The following is a 21,622-nucleotide window of genomic DNA, read 5'->3' on the forward strand; positions in this document are numbered from 1 at the left end:
GGAGGGAGGAGGGAGGGAGGGAGGGAGGGAGGGGAGGGGGGGGGGAGGGAGGGAGGGAGGGGAGGGGAGGGGAGGGGAGGGGAGGGGAGGGGAGGGGAGGGGAGGGGAGGGGAGGGGAGGGGAGGGGAGGGGAGGGGAGGGGAGGGGAGGGGAGGGGAGGGGAGGGTTTTAATTGTTGACAAACAACAATCCTGTCTTTGATCTCAGTCCCACTGAATGTGATGAACTAAATAGTGTCTAACTGACTAAATAAGGATGAATTAAGATGTTTTATATAGGATGATAGAAGACTAGCTGTGTGTTTGTTGGTGACCCAGTGAACCTAGACACACACACACACACACACACACACACATGGACACACACACACACACATGCATGCAAACATACACTATAAAAACTACATTTAGGACCAATAATATGACTGGGCTTCAAAGCAGGAGGGAGGGAGGGAGGGGAAGGAGCGAGGGAGGGAGGGAGGGAGGGAGGGAGGGAGGGAGGGGAGGGGAGGGGAGGGGAGGGGAGGGGAGGGGAGGGGAGGGGAGGGAGGGAGGGAGGGAGGGAGGGAGGGAGGGAGGGAGGGAGGGAGGGAGGGAGGGAGGGAGGGAGGGAGGGAGGGAGGGAGGGGACAAGATGTGTGTTTGTTGGTGATCCAGTGGACCTAGACACACACACACACACACACACACACACATGGACACACACACACATGCATGCAAACATACACTATAAAAACTACATTTAGGACCAATAATATGACTGGGCTTCAAAGCAGGAGGGAGGGAGGGAGGGGAAGGAGCGAGGGAGGGAGGGAGGGAGGGAGGGAGGGAGGGAGGGAGGGAGGGAGGGAGGGAGGGAGGGAGGGAGGGAGGGAGGGGAGGGGAGGGGAGGGGAGGGGAGGGGAGGGGAGGGGAGGGGAGGGGAGGGGAGGGGAGGGGAGGGGAGGGGAGGGGAGGGGAGGGGAGGGGAAGGCTGGGTTTTAATTGTTGACAAACAACAATCTTGTCTTTGATCTCAGTCCCACTGAATAAATATGTTTTATATAGGATGATAGAAGACATGCTGTGTGTTTGTTGGTGATCCAGTGGACCAAGACACACACACACACACACACATATGGACACACACACACACATGCATGCATACGTACACTATAAAAACTACATTTAGGACCAGTAATATGACTGGGCTTCAAAGCAGGAGGGAGGGAGGGAGGGAGGGAGGGAGGGAGGGAGGGAGGGAGGGAGGGAGGGAGGGAGGGAGGGGAGGGGAGGGGAGGGGAGGGGAGGGGAGGGGAGGGGAGGGGAGGGGAGGGGAGGGGAGGGGAGGGGAGGGGAGGGGAGGGGAGGGGAGGGGGAAGGCTGGGTTTTAATTGTTGACATACAACAATCCTGTCTTTGATCTCAGTCCCACTGAATGTGATGAACTAAATAGTGTCTAACTGAATAAATAAGGAGAAATAAATATGTGTTATATAGGATGATAGAAGACAAGCTGTGTGTTTGTTGGTGACCCAGTGAACCTAGACACACACACACATATGGACACACACACACACATGCATGCATACATACACTATAGAAGCTACATTTAGGACCAATAATATGACTGGGCTTCAAAGCAGGAGGGAGGGAGGGAGGGAGGGAGGGAGGGAGGGAGGGAGGGAGGGAGGGAGGGAGGGAGGGAGGGAGGGAGGGAGGGAGGGAGGGACACACACACACACATGTACACACACACACACTTGGACACACACACACACATGCATGCATACACTGTACACACTACATGTAGGACCAGTAATAATGCAGTATACCCACTTGAATATAAATTGTCTGTGTCTAGTTTGACCCCCCCCCCACCACCACCCAAACCTCCTAAAATCTCCTTTACTTAAAATGTGTGTCCAAACAAAGAGGAGATTGTCAGACTGGGAACAGTTCACATGATCTGGTGCAGTTTGGTCCAATTGACAAATTGAACCATATATTGTACTGATTTAAACTTGTATTCGCTGCAAAATATTATACTTTAGTTCATCTGTTTTTTAGTTTTTTTTACTGTTGCTTGCTTTTCCTACAGGTACACTTGCACTTAGAGATTCATGTTGTTTAATTGTAACTTGCTTAACTACATGTTCTTATGGTTTTTCCCTTTGGCACTTACTTTTTGGTTGTTCACAAAGTTTGCTTCTTGTTTTGGCTACCCGCAATGCTTTGGGGCTATCTTGTTGTTATTATCAGTGACCTATGCACTTTTTAAAGTTCTTTCTTGGAAGTCGCTTTGGATAAAAGCGTCTGCTAAATTAATAAATGTAAATGTAAAATAAATGTAATATTACATATTAAATGCATTTCATACCTGCCTTGAGCAGTGATTCTGCTTTTTTTCTACAACATGGGTACATCAAGTTTGGATGGTGGTTGTGTCAAAGTCAGAAAATAATTCATGTGATTTGAAAGATGTTGTAAATCAATGCATTATGGGTGGAAGCAATGACAAAGTATCCACAGTTTAGCTCCATGTATAGAGTTTTGAAAATGTGATCTAAGTATTGAAAAATAGGTCCTAGCGATTGTAAAACAAAATGACTGTAAGCAATCTTTCCATCTGTTGAGCTTCAACAGAGCAATAGAGAACACCCACAGGACTGATCAAACAGCCACACTGGACACAGGGGACAGATATGCAGTGACAAGATGTGTTTCTGTCCACTCATCATTAGGTGGGCGAGATTTCCTGGAGTGGATCACATGATCTGCTGTCTTTTGCTCTGTGCCCTCTGTCAGGCTTTCATGAGGATTGCCCATTCATTTGTAAACCATGTACATGTCACTTTTCATTAGTAGTTTAGAGTTTCATTATTTGTAAGGATCCCCAAAGCCCAGAGTCCTCCTCTCCAGACCAACATGACCCAGAGCGTTCCTGGACTCTGACCACCACAATACTGTCACAACTATGCACCTCTGATCCTTGATGTACTGTAAACTCTCTATACACACTGTACTTCATGTACTGTATACTCTCTATACACACTGTACTCTATGTACTGTATACTCTCTATACACACTGTACTCTATGTACTGTATACTCTCTATACACACTGTACCTTATGTACTGTATACTCTCTATACACACTGTACTCTATGTACTGTATACTCTCTATACACACTGTACCTTAGGTACTGTATACTCTCTATACACACTGTACTCTATGTACTGTATACTCTCTATACACACTGTACCTTAGGTACTGTATACTCTCTATACACACTGTACTCTATGTACTGTATACTCTCTATACACACTGTACCTTAGGTACTGTATACTCTCTATACACACTGTACCTTAGGTACTGTAAACTCTCTATACACACTGTACTCTATGTACTGTATACTCTCTATACACACTGTACCTTAGGTACTGTATACTCTCTATACACACTGTACTGTATGTACTGTATACTCTCTATACACACTGTACTTTATGTACTGTATACTCACTATACACACTGTACCTTATGTACTGTATACTCTCTATACACACTGTACTGTATGTACTGTATACTCTCTATACACACTGTATCTTATGTACTGTATACTCTCTATGCACACTGTACCTTATGTACAGTATACTCTCTATACACACTGTATCTTATGTACTGTATACTCTCTATACACACTGTACCTTATGTACCGTATACTCTCTATACACACTGTACCTTATGTACTGTATACTCTCTATACACACTGTACCTTATGTACTGTATACTCTCTATGCACACTGTACCTTATGTACAGTATACTCTCTATACACACTGTACTCTATGTACTGTATACTCTCTATACACACTGTACTGTATGTACTGTATACTCTATACACACTGTACTCCATGTACTGTATACTCTCTATACACACTGTACCTTATGTACTGTATACTCTGTATACACACTGTACCTTATGTACCGTATACTCTCTATACACACTGTACTCTATGTACTGTATACTCTCTATACACACTGTACTCTATGTACTGTATACTCTATACACACTGTACCTTATGTACTGTATACTCTCTATACACACTGTACCTTATGTACTGTATACTCTCTATACACACTGTACTCTATGTACTGTATACTCTCTATACACACTGTACTTTATGTATCACTTTGGATATAAATGTCTGCCACATTCATCACATGTTAATATATGAACTGAGAGAGTTCCGGAGTGTCTGGAACCTCCACACCCTGATTGTTAGACTTAGAAACTTGACTTCTTGACTCGGTGTAGTTGGTCCTGTTTTCACTCTCCTCCTTCACTAGACCTTTGCCCAATAACATCATATAAGGCCAACACATAGTGCTTGTATTGTGGGAAAAGTGTCACCTTTAGAGTACAACTTGATCCACATCTCATTGTTTATACAGTTTTTTTCAACTGCTTACACACGTTTTTTGTTTTCCTCATTTTTTTTTCAAAACTGTACACACAAATCCAAGAATTGCACACACAAAATGCAAAATGCCTTGCATATCTTGCAAACATTTGTTTTATGTTGCAAACACCTTTAGCATAATATTACATTTTTGGATATATCACATACACACACTTACAACACTTAAAACTCTTCTTTCATGAGTTCCTTTGTACATTTCTGTATTGGCACAGATGTTGAAATATTCATGGTAAACACGAAAACAAGATCGATTTTTTTTTTTTACGGTAGGCATTTGTGGTTGTGAATACATTATTACACAGTACGAAAGAAAGAGTGTAGTAGGACAGAAACCAAACCTAATTTAGAAAAAAGTGGTTACGGAATGGTGTGTGTGTGTGTGTGCCATGAACTGTAGCATACAGTAACATATACTATGTTCTACAATACTGTCAGAATGTCTTCTTCCAGTCACTGTACCTTTTCACAGTATGATACAGTAATCCACCAGACTGTGACCAATCATGCAGTGTACGGCAGTCAATGGATGCATGGGTGTTACAGTGTTTCTCGATTGATTAAGCACAATTTTGATCGTTTTGGTTTTCAAAACACCTCACACAATTAGCACAACCACACACTCAATGAGCAAAACACCTCAGATCCTTTGCAAAATGAAACACTCTTGTAAAAACTACTTATTTAACAAAACCATATTTTGTTACCATATGAAACACGTGTTGCATATTACTTAATTCTATTTGTACCAGTTACACATTGCTGTTGCAAACCTAACACACTTTTAGCAATTCTACTTATCAGTGATTAGTGTAAGTGAAGTACACAGAGAAAGTGCAAATATACAATAAATTGACCAAACACACAAGAGCGATGCAGCAGACTGATGGAAATATAATTTATTTTTCTCCATATACCCAAATTTGTCAACATAGAGAATCACAACAAAAACAAAGAAACACGTCTCAGTTTTCATAGCTGCATACTGTGTAAGCTATCGGACAAACAGAACATTGTATCCAGTACCCCAAAAAAAGAAGCAAAAAAAAGATCTGAAAACAAAACTGAAAACACAGAAAAAGCTTTACATCATCTCTCAGCCTGGCTGGATCTGGCCAGAGAATTTCATCGACATCACAGGCAATATCCTCATTAGCAAGGCAACGTGGGAAGAACCATCTGGAATGTTGAATCCATCCTTGTTCTGCCGCAGCGTCAATGTGGTCACAGGCCTCCTCCATGGCCTGAATGAGGGGTACCTGAGCCTGGGGCCGGAGAGCGTACACCTTCCACTGCCATGCCCAGAAAAACTCTTCGATTGGGTTAAGAAACAGAGAGTATGGTGGAAGGTAAAGGATTGTGAACTGTGGATGGTGTTGAAACCAGTTCTGGACCAGAGCAGAGCGGTGGAATGACACATTGTCCCAGACGACAGTGAATTGCATCTGGTGCATGTGGTTAACTGCAGTGATGATGTTTTGCAATCGGTCCAACAATGTGAGGATGTGAGCTGTGTTCTAAGGGCCCATATTGGCATGACGGAGGAGGAGCCCATTCTGGGTGATGGCAGCACAAAGGGTGATGTTACCCCCACGTTGCCCCGGGACATTGATGATAGCCCTGTGGACAATGACATTTGTCGGAGAAATTAAGAATGTGATGTTTTATACTGAATAATACAGATGCTTAGTAGTTTGTCAGCAGATAACAGAGCCCCCCAAACTAGACTCTAGGCTGTCTTATCACCCTGGGGGAAGGGTGAGCATTTGTTCAGACTATAAGATGTTGGGGGTTTGTTTGTTTTAAGGAGATACTGTTTGACAAGGACTAAGATGGGGTGCAAGGTCTGGAGACCATTTGTTGACACTTATGTGAAGGAGCTTTTACGACATCAAGAGATCCTGTTGTGTTTCAATCAGGGTTGATGTCGTAAGCACGCACTCTGAACACGCACGCACACACGCGCATCAGGTCTATGCAAGGAGCCAATGAAGAAGAGCCATGGAACATTTGCATGCTTTTGTCTTCACCAATAACTGTAAAGACTGGGAGTCAGGTGGCTGAGCGGTTAGGGAATCGGGCTAGTAATCAGAAGGTCGCTAGTTCAATTCCCGGCCGTGCCAAATGATGTTGTGTCCATGGGCAAGGCACTTCACCCTACTTGCCTCGGGGGGAATGTCCCTGTACTTACTGTAAGTCGCTCTGGATAAGAGCGTCTGCTAAATGACTACATGTAAATGTAAAGAGCGGTTCTGCTTAAATAGATGGCTAGCGCAACATGCTGGCGGACAAACTTGTAGCACAATGGCGTGTGATGTTTTTGTCTCCTTGTGGGCCGGCCGCAAGTAATAAAGCTTTCTTAAACTTGTTCACCGACTGACTGTGCAATGCTTGATAGATTAATATTTCTGACAATATTTCTAACTTTTGTGAAGTTGGACCCTGCCTTATATATATATATATATATATATATATATATATATATATATATATATATATATATAAATTCCTGAGGGATTGCCTCAGCATCCATCTGTAAAACTCTCTGAAATACAGTGAAAAACAAGATTGTGTAGATCTGAATACATTCAGCATAGATTTAGTATACAGTACATTTACATGTAAAAAGGTATGCAACATTAGAATGCTAAATTGCACACTACACACCGTCACATACTCATGCCGCAGCTGTTTGGCCCTCTCTGAGTTACGCTCAAAAGGCACTCGATGAATCTGTTTCATCACAACCTGATTTTTGGTCAGGATGTGTGCCAGTGTAGAAAGAGAGACCTGATTGACATCATGGAAAATGGCATGGTCGCCAATAATGTTGGTCACCAATAATGTTGGCTTGGATTTCTCTGAGTCTTATTGCATTATTGGCCAGAACCATGTAAACGATCTCTCTTTCTTGCTGTTGGTTGAATATGGGCGCCCACCCTCTCTACTCTCTAATATGTTCATGAACATATTTTAAGGAAAAATAATTTTACAAATGTTTTATCTGTTATAGTGATATATCTATAACTTATTTACCGAACTGCTTTTCTTGAAGTTATTCACGTTTGTGACATCATTGGAAAGCCTAAGATGTCCTCTCAAATGGACAAAGTGTAAAATAAATACAATGGGCAGTATGGTTGCAAAGTCACTAGTCCAAAACCAATGTCAGTTAAAGAGTAGACCAAACACAAACTATATTCAGACAGCACCATTGTGTCAACCTTTCTAACTGGATAAATCCCTCAGTGTTGAACCCTGGTCTCAACTTGTGTTCTTCCTGTTGGTTTCCCTCTTCCTCTTTATGCTACTCGTCAGTTTCCGTAACACAACTCAATGAGAGAACTGTTTCTCAACAGGAAATGTCCACTCCCAACCTGCACTCATAAAGAGAAGACACAATACAGTAAGTGTAACATACGTTATTTTTATTGACAAAGATTTAATGAAATTATTTACAGAACTCCATGCACCTCAATCAATTGACTTGGTGAACAGCACTGTTGGGTGCTTGTTGTTTACTGTGCTGATTCACTATGATGGGCAGTCACCTGAACAGCACTGCTGTAGACCTTCAGACCTTCAGTCAACATAGATCTAGTTCAGACTCACGTTCTGGTGGGTCAACACACCAAAAGACTGACTTTACCAGACTCCAGACTGTAGTGTGTGTGAAATATTTACATTCAGTTTGCAAAAAAATCTACTGTGTGTTTTTGATATTTAACTTATGAAAGTTGTGGTAGCCAAGTGTTATTCAGACATAGCTAACCATGTTTATTCTACAGGAGTCTTTAGGTTACCTCCCATCTTGGTCAATGTTCAAACCTGTCAGTTATAATATATTTCCTTTCAATGCAAATAATAAAGTGGCATACAGCATGTCACTCAGGGGCATTGTTAGATCCTTTTTACTGGGGCACGTGCCCCAGTATAAATCTGCCGTGCCTCAAGTAAAATCTAAAGTTTGAGTTTTAACAATTTACTTTATTAGTAAAACATTTTATTCAGTATCCCAATCAACGCTTGTAAAATGAAAGCAGTTTAACCGAAAACACAAACCGATGCCGCAGAATTCTATGTCAGCGTGACCCCTCTGAGCTTGCCAAATAGCCACTGCAGCACGCACACAGAAGTTCCGGTGTCAGACTCGGCACACAAGTCAGAATTGAAGTAGGCTAAGAAAACATTACAAAACTAAAGAAAGTTTCTAAATAATAGACTTACCGAACACGCTCGCATTAACTATTGATGTCCCTGCCAAAGCTGATATCAAACTTGCGTCTCTGAACGGTTGTATAGTGGGTTAAGCAAGGGGAGTTTCTATAGAATAGTCATGCATTGTGCGCAAGCTTGAAAGAAAAAAAAGGGAAATGAATAGGGGCCTGTGCCCCAGTAGAGTTTTATTTCTAAGACTGGTTGTTCCCATCCTTGATTGTGATTGCCTATATCGCATTCCATGCCATTGTTAAATCCAGCATAACCTCACAGGTTGTCCTCATAACATTCTTTAACATTCCATATCACTGCGCATCGAATATTTCAAATTGAAAAAGACGGCAAAGATGTCCATCTGGCTGTTGCGTGGCAACGATTTATGTAGGAACTATACTTTGTAGTAGCGGAAGAGTGACGGCCTCTTGGGGCTTATTGCTGAAGTCGAACAATGCCTCTGATGTCACTCAAAAGGTATTTAGTCCATTTTTGGTCTGTTGTCAGATCAAATACCTCTTCAGAACATATTAGATCAACAAATAGGTTGTAAATGAACAAAATGCTAAACAAAAATATTTCATGTCCACGGCAGATACAACAGATACAAAACATATTTCAAAAAAGACACTCATCAAAGAGAGAATTATAAAACAACATTAGAATATTCATTCATCTTACGTGCCTGAAAGTGCGTTCACATTGCAGCAACGCGAATCGCTTGCCAACGCTTGCCTTCCCACAGTTGCCCACGCTCGGGGGCGTTTCAAACAGATTAGAATTGTAGTAGTTCTCTAAAGTCACTGTTGTAGGCTAGTTGTCATGGCCAAGTGTGCAGACTTGGGTTTACGTACTCGCAACATCGATCAAAATACAACTTATATACAAAATACAAAACTGTTTAATAGACATACACAATAGACATCTGTACATATATTATATTACTCAAAGTCTCTGCTAATCTGTCGATACGATAGGGAGTTCCAGCCGGGCTAGCTAGCTAGCTAGTTACTACAGAACGAAGTTACGTAATGTTACATAATATTAATACTTAAGTGAGTAATGAAGTAATATAACAACAATATTACATAACGCGTTACCCCCAACACTGTTTATCAGTATCAGTTATCTCCCTTGACAACACAGTCTGTATGGTAAAACCCTCACTGATATCTTTAGTATCCAGATTCAGTCTTTATGGTAAAACCCTCACTGATATCATTAGTATCCAGATTTAGTCTGTATGGTAGAACCTGCAATGATATCATTAGTAGTTTAGTGTATAGTATATAGAAAGTATGTATAGTATATAGTGGGTCTGTGTAATGTTTAGTGTATATTAATAGTGTGTCGGTGTAGTGTATAGTGTATGGTATATAGTGGGTCTCTGTAGTGTATAGTGTATAGCATATAGTGGGTCTGTGTAATGTTTAGTGTATATTAATAGTGTGTCGGTGTAGTGTATGGTATATAGTTAAAATGTGTAGTGTATAGTGTGTAGTATATAGTGGGTCTGTGTAGTGTATATTGTATAGTATATAGTGGGTCTGTGTAGTGTATAGTATATAGTATATAGTGGGTCTGTGTAGTGTATAGTATATAGGTAGAATGTGTAGTGTATAGTCTGTAGTATATAGTGGGTCAGTGTAGTGTATAGTATATAGTGGGTCTGTGTAGTGTATAGTATATAGGTAGAATGTGTAGTGTATAGTCTGTAGTATATAGTGGGTCTGTGTAGTGTATAGTATATAGTAAGTATGTGTAGTGTATAGTATATAGTGGGTCTGTTTAGTGTGTAGTGTATAGTGTGTAGTATACAGTGGGTCCATGTAGTGTCTAGTGTATAGTTTATGGTGGGTTTGTGCGGTGTATAGTATGTAGCAAGTATGTGTAGTGAATAGTATATAGTGGGTCTATGTACTGTGTAGTGCAGGGCTAGGGCTGCATAATTAGTCACATTTTAATCACAATCAGAATTTTGGCTTCCCACAATCCAAATCGCGTGATTGAGCAATACTTAAAATGTGTTATTACCTTCATAGTATTAAGGTTTTTCTTTTTTTGCTTCCTAAAATATATTTACACAATGGAAAATAGTGCCATGTTGAAGTTTTGATACATTTGATTGATTGTTTTATTTATTTAATTGTATTTAGTCTTTAAGGAGATGCACTGAATTTTGGTGAATAAGAGGACCTATTTTATTTTGATGCACATATTAGATGAGAAGTTTCCCTTCCTGATTCACTCAGCTCAAACTGAGAACTGGTTTAGAGCAGGAAATGTCCCCAACAGACCACGGAGCTTTGCACAACTAAACCTGTCATGGCTGGCTTTTAGTCTGTGACAAAAACGATTGCACACATGGGGTTGCAAAGTTATGCATGTACTGAACTAAACTGAGAAAAGCAGTGAACAATAACTAAGGGATGGGATGAGTCCATTAGTGAAACAGCAGTGAAGGGAGAGTGAGTTTGGGTCAGGTTGGTTATAGGTGCTGGTCTGTGGTCAGCTGTGAAGCCCTCTGTGACACTGCTGGTTGGTTATAGGTGCTGGTCTGTGGGCAGCTGTGAAGCCCTCTGTGACACTGCTGGTTGGTTATAGGTGCTGGTCTGTGGTCAGCTGTGAAGCCCTCTGTGACACTGCTGGTTGGTTATAGGTGCTGGTCTGTGGTCAGCTGTGAAGCCCTCTGTGACACTGCTGGTTGGTTATAGGTGCTGGTCTGTGGTCAGCTGTGAAGCCCTCTGTGACACTGCTGGTTGGTTATAGGTGCTGGTCTGTGGGCAGCTGTGAAGCCCTCTGTGACACTGCTGGTTGGTTATAGGTGCTGGTCTGTGGGCATCTGTGAAGCCCTCTGTGACACTGCTGGTTGGTTATAGGTGCTGGTCTGTGGGCAGCTGTGAAGCCCTCTGTGACACTGCTGGTTGGTTATAGGTGCTGGTCTGTGGGCAGCTGTGAAGCCCTCTGTGACACTGCTGGTTGGTTATAGGTGCTGGTCTGTGGTCAGCTGTGAAGCCCTCTGTGACACTGCTGGTTGGTTATAGGTGCTGGTCTGTGGTCAGCTGTGAAGCCCTCTGTGACACTGCTGGTTGGTTATAGGTGCTGGTCTGTGGGCAGCTGTGAAGCCCTCTGTGACACTGCTGGTTGGTTATAGGTGCTGGTCTGTGGGCAGCTGTGAAGCCCTCTGTGACACTGCTGGTTGGTTATAGGTGCTGGTCTGTGGTCAGCTGTGAAGCCCTCTGTGACACTGCTGGTTGGTTATAGGTGCTGGTCTGTGGTCAGCTGTGAAGCCCTCTGTGACACTGCTGGTTGGTTATAGGTGCTGGTCTGTGGGCAGCTGTGAAGCCCTCTGTGACACTGCTGATTGGTTATAGGTGCTGGTCTGTGGGCAGCTGTGAAGCCCTCTGTGACACTGCTGGTTGGTTATAGGTGCTGGTCTGTGGTCAGCTGTGAAGCCCTCTGTGACACTGCTGGTTGGTTATAGGTGCTGGTCTGTGGTCAGCTGTGAAGCCCTCTGTGACACTGCTGGTTGGTTATAGGTGCTGGTCTGTGGGCAGCTGTGAAGCCCTCTGTGACACTGCTGATTGGTTATAGGTGCTGGTCTGTGGGCAGCTGTGAAGCCCTCTGTGACACTGCTGATTGGTTATAGGTGCTGGTCTGTGGGCAGCTGTGAAGCCCTCTGTGACACTGCTGGTTGGTTATAGGTGCTGATCTGTGGTAGCCTGACATTGTCATACTCATAATTCTAGTCAGAATATGAGTCTGATAACCCTCCGTTGGGCTGTGAGTATGGCGCGTGTTTTTTTATCGAACTCGTAAAACAAATGCCTCTTTACTCAATTGGATAGACCTACAACCAATCAGAGCAAAGTAATATGTTGTTTGTTGAAAACGAATTCAACCGAAGCGCTCTTTGGTGACGTGGTTGATTACGTTACTGTTGATCATCTGTCCATCATCGAATGAAGCCCGCCCTGACAATTTCATTGGTCCGAACAGCTCCTGTTTGGACATAGTTTTTCCCCAACCAAACTTCCCCCAACCGAGCTTCCCCAGACCCAACTTCCCGACCCAATTTGTTTGTGGGCGGGGCTAAGTTGGGCAGGCAGCCAGGCTAGGTCTGTGGGCATCTGTGAAGCCCTCTGTGACACTGCTGATGAAATGTTGCTGTTGAAAGGGGCTATACCAATGAATACAATGGATAAATGAGCGAGACATCAGAATATAGGGGTACTGGAAGCTACTGGAAGTGCTGGCAGTAAAGCTGAGTGGTGATGGTGAAGGGAGGGTGAGAGAAGAGCCTGCTCTTCTACAGATAGACATGCTGCATATAGAGGTCTGTACAGGGCCCTGTACTACCAAGCAAGTTCAACAGATAGACAGGCTGTATATAGAGGTCTGTACAGGGCCCTGTACTACCAAGCAAGTTCAACAGGTAGACAGCCTGCATATAGAGGCCTGCACTACCAAGCAAGTTTAACACGCCCAGGATCAATTCTCCTTATCTTGCTTCACTAAACCCAACAACCGCAATCACACTAAGCAGTATCACGATGGTGGTTATCAACTCCTTAACTAAACCCAGGTTTCCCCAATTGAGCGATGAGCGCATTAGCTAAAAAAGGGGCGTGCTTCCTAAATATGACCAATGAACACATGAACGAGCGTAGAGTGCCGTACTTCATACAAGACTAACATTAATTTAGGACAAATACGAAGAGTTTAAGAGCATAATTAAAGCTCAAATCCACACTGTGGTTACTTCTAATAAAAGAGAGGAATGTTGGGAGAAAATTGCAGACTGAATGCATAAGTTAATGGCCTTCTCAATATCACTCATTGAGGCAGTAGTAGATCTGACTCTAAAAGCAATGTGTGTAGTGTTTTCCATCCAATTAGATCCACGGGATTATCGACAAATGGTGATGCCATTTTCCAAGACGATTTTGGTGGGTCAGTGCTTTTATACGTGTTGACCTGTTATCTCGAACATAACCTGCTACGGAGCAGATTAAGTGTGCTGCATGAGTTACCATGGTGATCTATCTTGGTAAGAAGTGAACCACTGTCGTGATACTGAAAATCCAGAGTTAAACCTAAAGTTACCTCGCTAACCCTGAATCTGGCTTCATAGTATATGGCTTGGGTGTAGTGGATTAAACTACATAGATACCTACACAGGTGTGGTGGATTAGACTACATAGAGACCTGTACAGGTGTGGATTAGACTACATAGAGACCTGTACAGGTGTGGATTAGACTACATAGAGACCTGTACAGGTGTGGATTAGACTACACAGAGACCTGTACAGGTGTGGTGGATTACACTACATAGAGACCTGTACAGGTGTGGATTAGACTACATAGAGACCTGTACAGGTGTGGTGGATTAGACTACATAGAGACCTGTACAGGTGTGGTGGATTAGACTACATAGAGACCTGTACAGGTGAGGATTAGACTACATAGAGACCTGCACAGGTGTTGATTAGACTACATAGAGACCTGTACAGGTGTGGATTAGACTACATAGAGACCTGAACAGGTGTGGATTAGACTACATAGAGACCTGTACAGGTGTGGTGGATTAGACTACATAGAGACCTGTACAGGTGTGGTGGATTAGACTACATAGAGACCTGTACAGGTATGGTGGATTAGACTACATAGAGACCTGTACAGGTGTGGTGGATTAGACTACATAGAGACCTGTACAGGTGTGGTGGATTAGACTACATAGAGACATGTACAGGTGTGGATTAGACAATATAGAGACCTGTACAGGTGAGGATTAGACTACATAGAGACCTGCACAGGTGTTGATTAGACTACATAGAGACCTGTACAGGTGTGGATTAGACTACATAGAGACCTGTACAGGTGTGGATTAGACTACATAGAGACCTGTACAGGTGTGGATTAGACTACATAGAGACCTGTACAGGTGTGGATTAGACTACATAGAGACCTGTACAGGTGTGGATTAGACTACATAGAGACCTGTACAGGTGTGGATTAGACTACATAGAGACCTGTACAGGTGTGGATTAGACTACATAGAGACCTGTACAGGTGTGGTGGATTAGACTACATAGAGACCTGTACAGGTGTGGTGGATTAGACTACATAGAGACCTGTACAGGTGTGGTGGATTAGACTACATAGAGACCTGTACAGGTGTGGTGGATTAGACTACATAGAGACCTGTACACACCACAGACATTAATTTAATTCAAGTCCTTCCAGCGTGACGTAGCGCCGCTGTGAGTGGCAGCTGTTTTAGCAGCTCTTCATTTTTCTACAGTTTTCTCGACTTTTTATTGACTTTAATTTTTTTCTTTTGAGATGAGTTTGTTTGTATAAGGATAGTGTATTGATCTACCTACAGGTAAATAGTTTTTTCATGGTCTCACTTGGCCAGTTGGACCTGTTTTTGAAACCAGTCGTAGCAGCGGACACTACCGGCATTATTGGGGTGTGCTTGCCTTCGGCGAACCATTGTAATATCACATCTATGTTTATTAATAATGTTTATTTCACGGCTGTTCTTAACGCTGTAGAAAGCTCCATTCACTTGAATGGGGCTTCCCAACGTTCTGCGGTCTGATAACAGACCGTTGCTATGCATATTTGACCGCTGTCAAGGAAAGTGGCCTTTTTGTTTCTGATTCACATCTTTCGTAGCACTCCGCAAGTATTCCGGTAACTTTTCAACCCCAGCGTACTCCGTTGCTTAGCGACATCAGCTGATTTGAAGCCTAAAGAATGTTCAACGTCTATGAAGTTCAACGTCTTTGGCGAACAATTTCTCTGCTGATCAACACTACGGATGGTATTTTACAAATAAATTGTAAAAAGACACACTGTGTTAAGTAATTTTGTTGGCAAGCCGTGTAATAAGCGGGATAATGTATAGAACGCCGGTCATTATTAGTCAAATAAGCCCCTTCAGAGCGAAGCTACACCCCTCCGCTTCGCGTCGGGGTGCTGTTCGACCTGTCGGGGCTTATTTTCCGATAATGACCGGTGTTCTATACATTACCCCTTACTTATTTTCGCGCCCCTAAGGCTTAGTCAATATTTGGACTACATAGAGAATGTCAATGTCAAAAGGTTCGCCTTGGTCACGATTGCGTTGGTTCTATTCGGATTTATGTTCCGTTGCACGGTTTAGGTTTTAATTACGTTTTTTTGGCAAAAGTGAATTTAACGGTGGCTAACTTGCTAGCCACAATCACTGACGCTACTGACGTCACAAACGTCACGAAATATTGCGTGACTACCTCTAGCAGAACATTAGTTAAGCAGCTCGTTAACTTCTGGGAGATGGCTAGGCTAACTGCTTTACTGCAAGGCAGCTGCAGAAACACCAAAAGCAAAGAGGCCAGGGTGATAACTATTTACTCATTTTACTTTGTGATATGAAACACAATTGTGAAGTGTAATGTACAATATAAGCTGATATAAGAAAGCAGTTACATCTACTTTCAGAAACAGTAGTCTATTATTTCATTGAAGCATTAGCATCATGACATTAGCCTCTGTTGCCCGGACAACACATACTACAGCAGTCTATGATGCATCTGTTTTCAATCGTTAAAATAAACATTCCTCACAAATATATTTTCGTTGTAGGATTTATTATGACATCAGATTACAAGTAAACGATTTGTTGGTGAAATTATCATTACCTGTTATTCTGTCCTAGCAGTTGTGTCTACAATGGCCATAGACAGATAGCGAACGGCAAAGAATCAGGCTGGTTTATCTTCTTGAGATTTATTGAAATCCAATTCTTTCACCGTAAAACTATAGAATACAAACAAAAGTATAATTACTAATGAGCCAAATATCCATATTTTATACACACGTTAGCCTGCGCACATGCAGTTGGAGCTAGCTTAATTTACACAAAGAAATACTCAGCTAGGCTGACATAAAATTATAACTTGACAACAATTAAATTGTTGCCTACATATTCACACAACTGTTAATTACGATATCTACCTACAATAACCAAAGGAAAACTTACGGATGTATTCCTCCGAGGATCCGATATTCAGAACAGCCGTTGGTACTTATCCGTTTAAAACATGTTGAAACTAAACTTCATCTACTTATACAGTAACGTCATCCAAAAACAGTATCTCTCTTTCGCCACTAGGCGTCGCCATTGCACCACAATTAGTGTGGTGCAGCCTAACAAAACAGTCTCAATACAATTGAATACACATTGAGATTTTGTTGAACAGAACACTCCCCGTCTGGCGTAATAACTATTATGCCACTATATTATTATTCTCCCATTAATTACCAACCTTGGGAAGAAGGACAACTAACTCATTAATAGGTCTTAAGTACTCTTTTACAGTCCCTTGTTTGGCAGTCTTCACCATGACCTTACGAACTCTGTTGTCACTGCTTGGCATGGTCTTCGTGATGAGCCCAACCGGCCATTCATTGCGCTTCACCTGACAGTCTTTAAGCAGAACGACATCACCTTCCTGAAGATTAGGTCTGGCCTCAGTCCACTTCCTCCTAGGCTGCAGCGTGGTCAAGTACTCCTGCCTCCATCTTCTCCAGAAGCAGTCTGCTAGGCTCTGGACCTGACGCCACTGGCTTTTGTGTAGGCGGTCGATCTTAAAGTCTCCTGGTGGAGCAGGTGCAACACTGGCTTTTTGAGTCAACAGCATTGCAGGTGAGAGAACTTGAGGCATTTCTGCGTCTGTTGAGACAGGGGTCAAAGGTCGAGAGTTCATGATGGCCATGACTTCAGCCATTAGTGTAGTCAGAACTTCATGTGTGAGTCTTGTGGCACTTTCTTTCAACAGGAGGCCGTCGAGGATACGGCGTGCGATCCCAACCATCCTTTCCCATGCTCCTCCCATGTGCGATGAGTGTGGTGCATTAAATGACCAGGTGCAGCCTCGATCTTGCATGAAGTTTTTTATCTCTGCGTCCTCTGTGTTGATTTGTAGTTCCCTACAGGCACCGATGAAGTTTGTCCCTCTGTCTGAACATAGATGTTGAACTGGGCCTCTGACAGCCAAGAAGCGGCGCAGAGCATTTATGAAACTTGAAGCTGACATTGACTCTATCAGCTCCAGGTGAACTGCTCTGGTGCTTAAACAGCTAAATATGACAGACCATCTTTTGTTTTCAACACTGCTCCCTCTCGTTCGACGTGCCACAATACTCCATGGACCAAACACATCCAGCCCGGTGTGTGTGAATGGGGGATCTACAGACAACCTGTCTGCAGGAAGATCTGACATTTTCTGATTTTCCAGTCTCCCTCTCAGTTTCCTGCACATGACACATCTGTGGATGACACTTGATATGAGCCTTTTGGCACCTACAACCCACAGTCCTGCTGTGCGTACTGCGCCCGCAGTGAAATGGCGGCCTTGGTGGGCTACATGGCTATGGTAATGTCGAACGAGCAGCATAGCTACATGATGATTTGGTGGTATGATTATAGGATGCTTTTCTTGGTCAGAGAGGTCAGCTTTGTGCACACGACCACCAACTCTCAGCAGTCCTTCATCGTCAATAAAGGGGTCAAGTTGTTTGAGTGAGCTATGTTGTGACACTTTCCCATCCTGCATTAGGCTCTTGAACTCGTCTTCGTACACATCTTGTTGCACAGCTTTAATAACTGTAGATTTTGCTTGTGTGTGCTCAGATGTGCAAGGTTTTGTGCAGTAATGCCATTTTCTACAGGTCTCTGTGCATGATGATTGAGAGAATGACTTTGCGACATGGGTAAGTACAACAACAGCTTTCACAAGACATTTCCAGCTTGAAAAACGCTGGAATCTGTCTGAGCCCAGAGTGTGATTTGCAATTGAGGTTGCCAGTGTAGTCACCTGAGTTCGGATTTCAAGGTCCAGGTCCGGGTTTACAAGCTGAAAACACTCTGCCTCGGTGTCTTCTGGAGTGCCTGGCTGTGTGAGGAACTTAGGACCGGTGAACCAGTTGGTGAGGTGCAGTTGAGCTGGCGGCATAATCCTGGTGGCGTGATCAGCTGGGTTCAGGTCAGTTCGAACGTACTGCCACTGGCTCGGTGTGGTTGATTTTCTTATGCGTGTTACTCTGTTGGCCACATACATGTGAAATCTCCTTGTGGTATTGTGAATGTAGCCGAGTACTACACGGCTGTCTGTGTAGAACTTGACCTGCAGCCCTGTGTCCAACTCTTCCTCTATTAGCTCCATGAGTTCAACAGCGAGCACTGAGGCACACAGCTCCAGCCGTGGGATGGTGTGAGCAGGAAATGGAGCCAGCTTAGATTTGCTCATCACAAAGCCCACATGATATTGTCCGACTGAGTCTGTGACTCTCAGATATGCAACAGCAGCTATGGCCAGAACAGACGCGTCTGAAAAGACGCAGAGTTCCTTAGAATGAGCCTGCGAGAGAGTGACTGGAACATACTGTCTTGGGATATGTAGGTGTTCAAGGTCAGTAAGAGATGTAGTCCATGCTTCCCATTGTGCCCTTTTTTCTGCTGGGAGAGGCGTGTCCCATTCTTGCTGCATTGATGTGAATTCTCTCACTAAGGCTTTTCCGTGCATAGTGACGGGAGAGACGAACCCCAAGGGGTCATACAGACTATTGACAGTGGCCAGTGCTCCTCTTCGTGTGAATGGTTTGACCTCTCTTGACACTTTGAATGTGAAACAGTCGTTTTTAAGGTTCCAGCTTACACCAAGACTGCGTTGGAGAGGCAGTGGATCAGCGTTAAAATCCAAGTCTTTGAGATCCTTCGCTCTGTCCTCTGGTGGAAAGGCCTCCATGACTGTGGCGCTGTTCGAGGCCATCTTGTGGAGTCTCAGGTTAGCCTCTGCCAGCATTTCCTGTGTGCGTTTTAAGAGGTCAACAGCTTCCTCCTCACTGGGAACAGATGTGATGCCGTCGTCGACATAAAAGTTGTGGAGCACAAATTCTTTAGCGTCAGTGCCATGCTCTGCTTCGCCATGCTCTGCTGTGCGTCTCAGTCCATATATGGCAACAGCTGGTGACGGACTGTTTCCAAAGACATGTACAGTCATCCGGTAATCAATTATCTCCTCTTCCGGGCAGTTTTCTTTGTGCCACAGGAAGCGAAGATAGTTGCGGTGATCTTCCTTTACCTTGAAACAGTAAAACATTTGCTCGATGTCCGCTGTGATGGCAATCCTTTCTTTTCGAAAACGCAGCAAGACACCTATTAATGTGTTGTTGAGGTCGGGCCCCGTCATTAGAACGTCATTGAGTGAGATGTTACTGTACTGGGCACTTGAGTCGAACACCACTCTTATTTTGTCGGGCTTTTGGGGATGGTAGACGCCAAATATTGGCAAATACCAACATTCCTCACCTGGTTTCAGAGGTGGAGCGGGTTCTGCTTGCTGATTTTCAATGACCTTTTGCATGAAGTCAAAGAAATGTTCTTTCATTCCTGGTTTCTTTTGAAAGGTGCGCTGTAATGAGTTTAGCCTGTGTTTTGCTTGTTCTTTGTTGTCAGGAAGCCGGATTCGTGGTGAGCGAAAAGGCAATGGCGCCACCCAGTGGTTGTCTTCAGCGAGATACACTTCTTTTTCCATTAAATCCAAAAAGAGTTTATCCTCAATTGACAGGGCTGTTTTTTCATCGTCTGCCGTCCTGAAGAAAACACTATCTCCAATACAGTTTGTGTCAGCGCTGAAGCCTTTTACGGGTAAGTACTGGAGAGATTGAGAACTTGCCTGCTCTTTGACATGGATGCTTTTGGGGCATGGTGTGAAGTATGAGGCTCTACCGTTTGGGAGTATGTTTGTTTTGTAGACATTAACATCAGTAGGCTGGTGGGCTCCATCTAGGCAGATCTCTCCTACAATGACCCAGCCCAAGTCTAAGCGTTGTGCGTATGGTGTGTTGTTGGGGCCATTATGCTGCTCACGTACCTTGTGCACACTTAAGACGTCTCTCCCCAGGAGTAGGAGGATCTGAGCGCTGGGATCAGGAGGCGGGATCTTGTCAGCCACTGGAGCGAGGTGAGGAAAGAGCTGTGTTATCTCTGGTGTCGGGATTTCCTCTTTGTCGTCAGGCATTGAGTTACATTCTATGAGGGTAGGGAGCTTCACTATGGTTTCTCCATTGAGTGACTCTACAGTGAAGTTACTTGCTTTTCTCCCCGCCGTCTCAACTGTGCCAGAGCATGTTCTCAGAGTGTAGGGAGAGGGGTTACTTTTAATGCCGAACAGATCAAAGAACTGTGACTTAGCCAATGATCTGTTACTCTGTTCATCCAGCACGGCATAGACACGTCTCATCTTTTCACGCTGGTTTGAGGGGTAGACTTCCACCAGACAGATTTTAGAGCATGATCTGGGCTGACGAGAGCTATTACATACCTCGGTGCATTTTGAGGTGACATTAAAGGGCATGTCATTCTTCTCCACTCTGTTTTGTTCTGGTTCACATTTGGTCTCTTCAGCTGACCAGGGGGCAGGACCAGGATGGAGTGCGGAGATATGTCTATTGCTGTCACATTCTCTGCATTTGACAGACAATTTGCAGTCCTTTGCAAGGTGTCTAGTAGAAGCACAGCATCGATAACAGATGGAGTTCTCCTTCAGAAATGCTTTCCTGTCGTCTAGGTGCTTGTTCCTAAAGGTGCGGCACTTAAAAAGGGGGTGGGGCTTGTTATGGATGGGGCAATGTTTATCTGGCTCATCAGTTTTCCTTTCAGACTGGTAGTTCAGGGAGCTTGGAGCTGTTGCTGACACCTCAGTCTTCTTGACAAAGACAGAGGGCGTGTTGCTGAATTTAGCTGCTCTGTCTGGCTTCTGGCTGTTTGAATAGGTGGATGATGAGAATGCAAAACTTGGGTCGTTTCTGGTTTTTGCTTGGTTGCAAATGAACTGTACAAAAAAGCTGAAAGGTGGAAAAGCTACCTTGTAGTCCTCTTTGTATCTGGAGCCTTGTGTC

The sequence above is a fragment of the Hypomesus nipponensis genome, chromosome 9 (assembly GCF_054491055.1).
Source record: "Hypomesus nipponensis isolate SF chromosome 9, ASM5449105v1, whole genome shotgun sequence".
Classification (NCBI taxonomy): Eukaryota; Metazoa; Chordata; class Actinopteri; order Osmeriformes; family Osmeridae; genus Hypomesus; species Hypomesus nipponensis.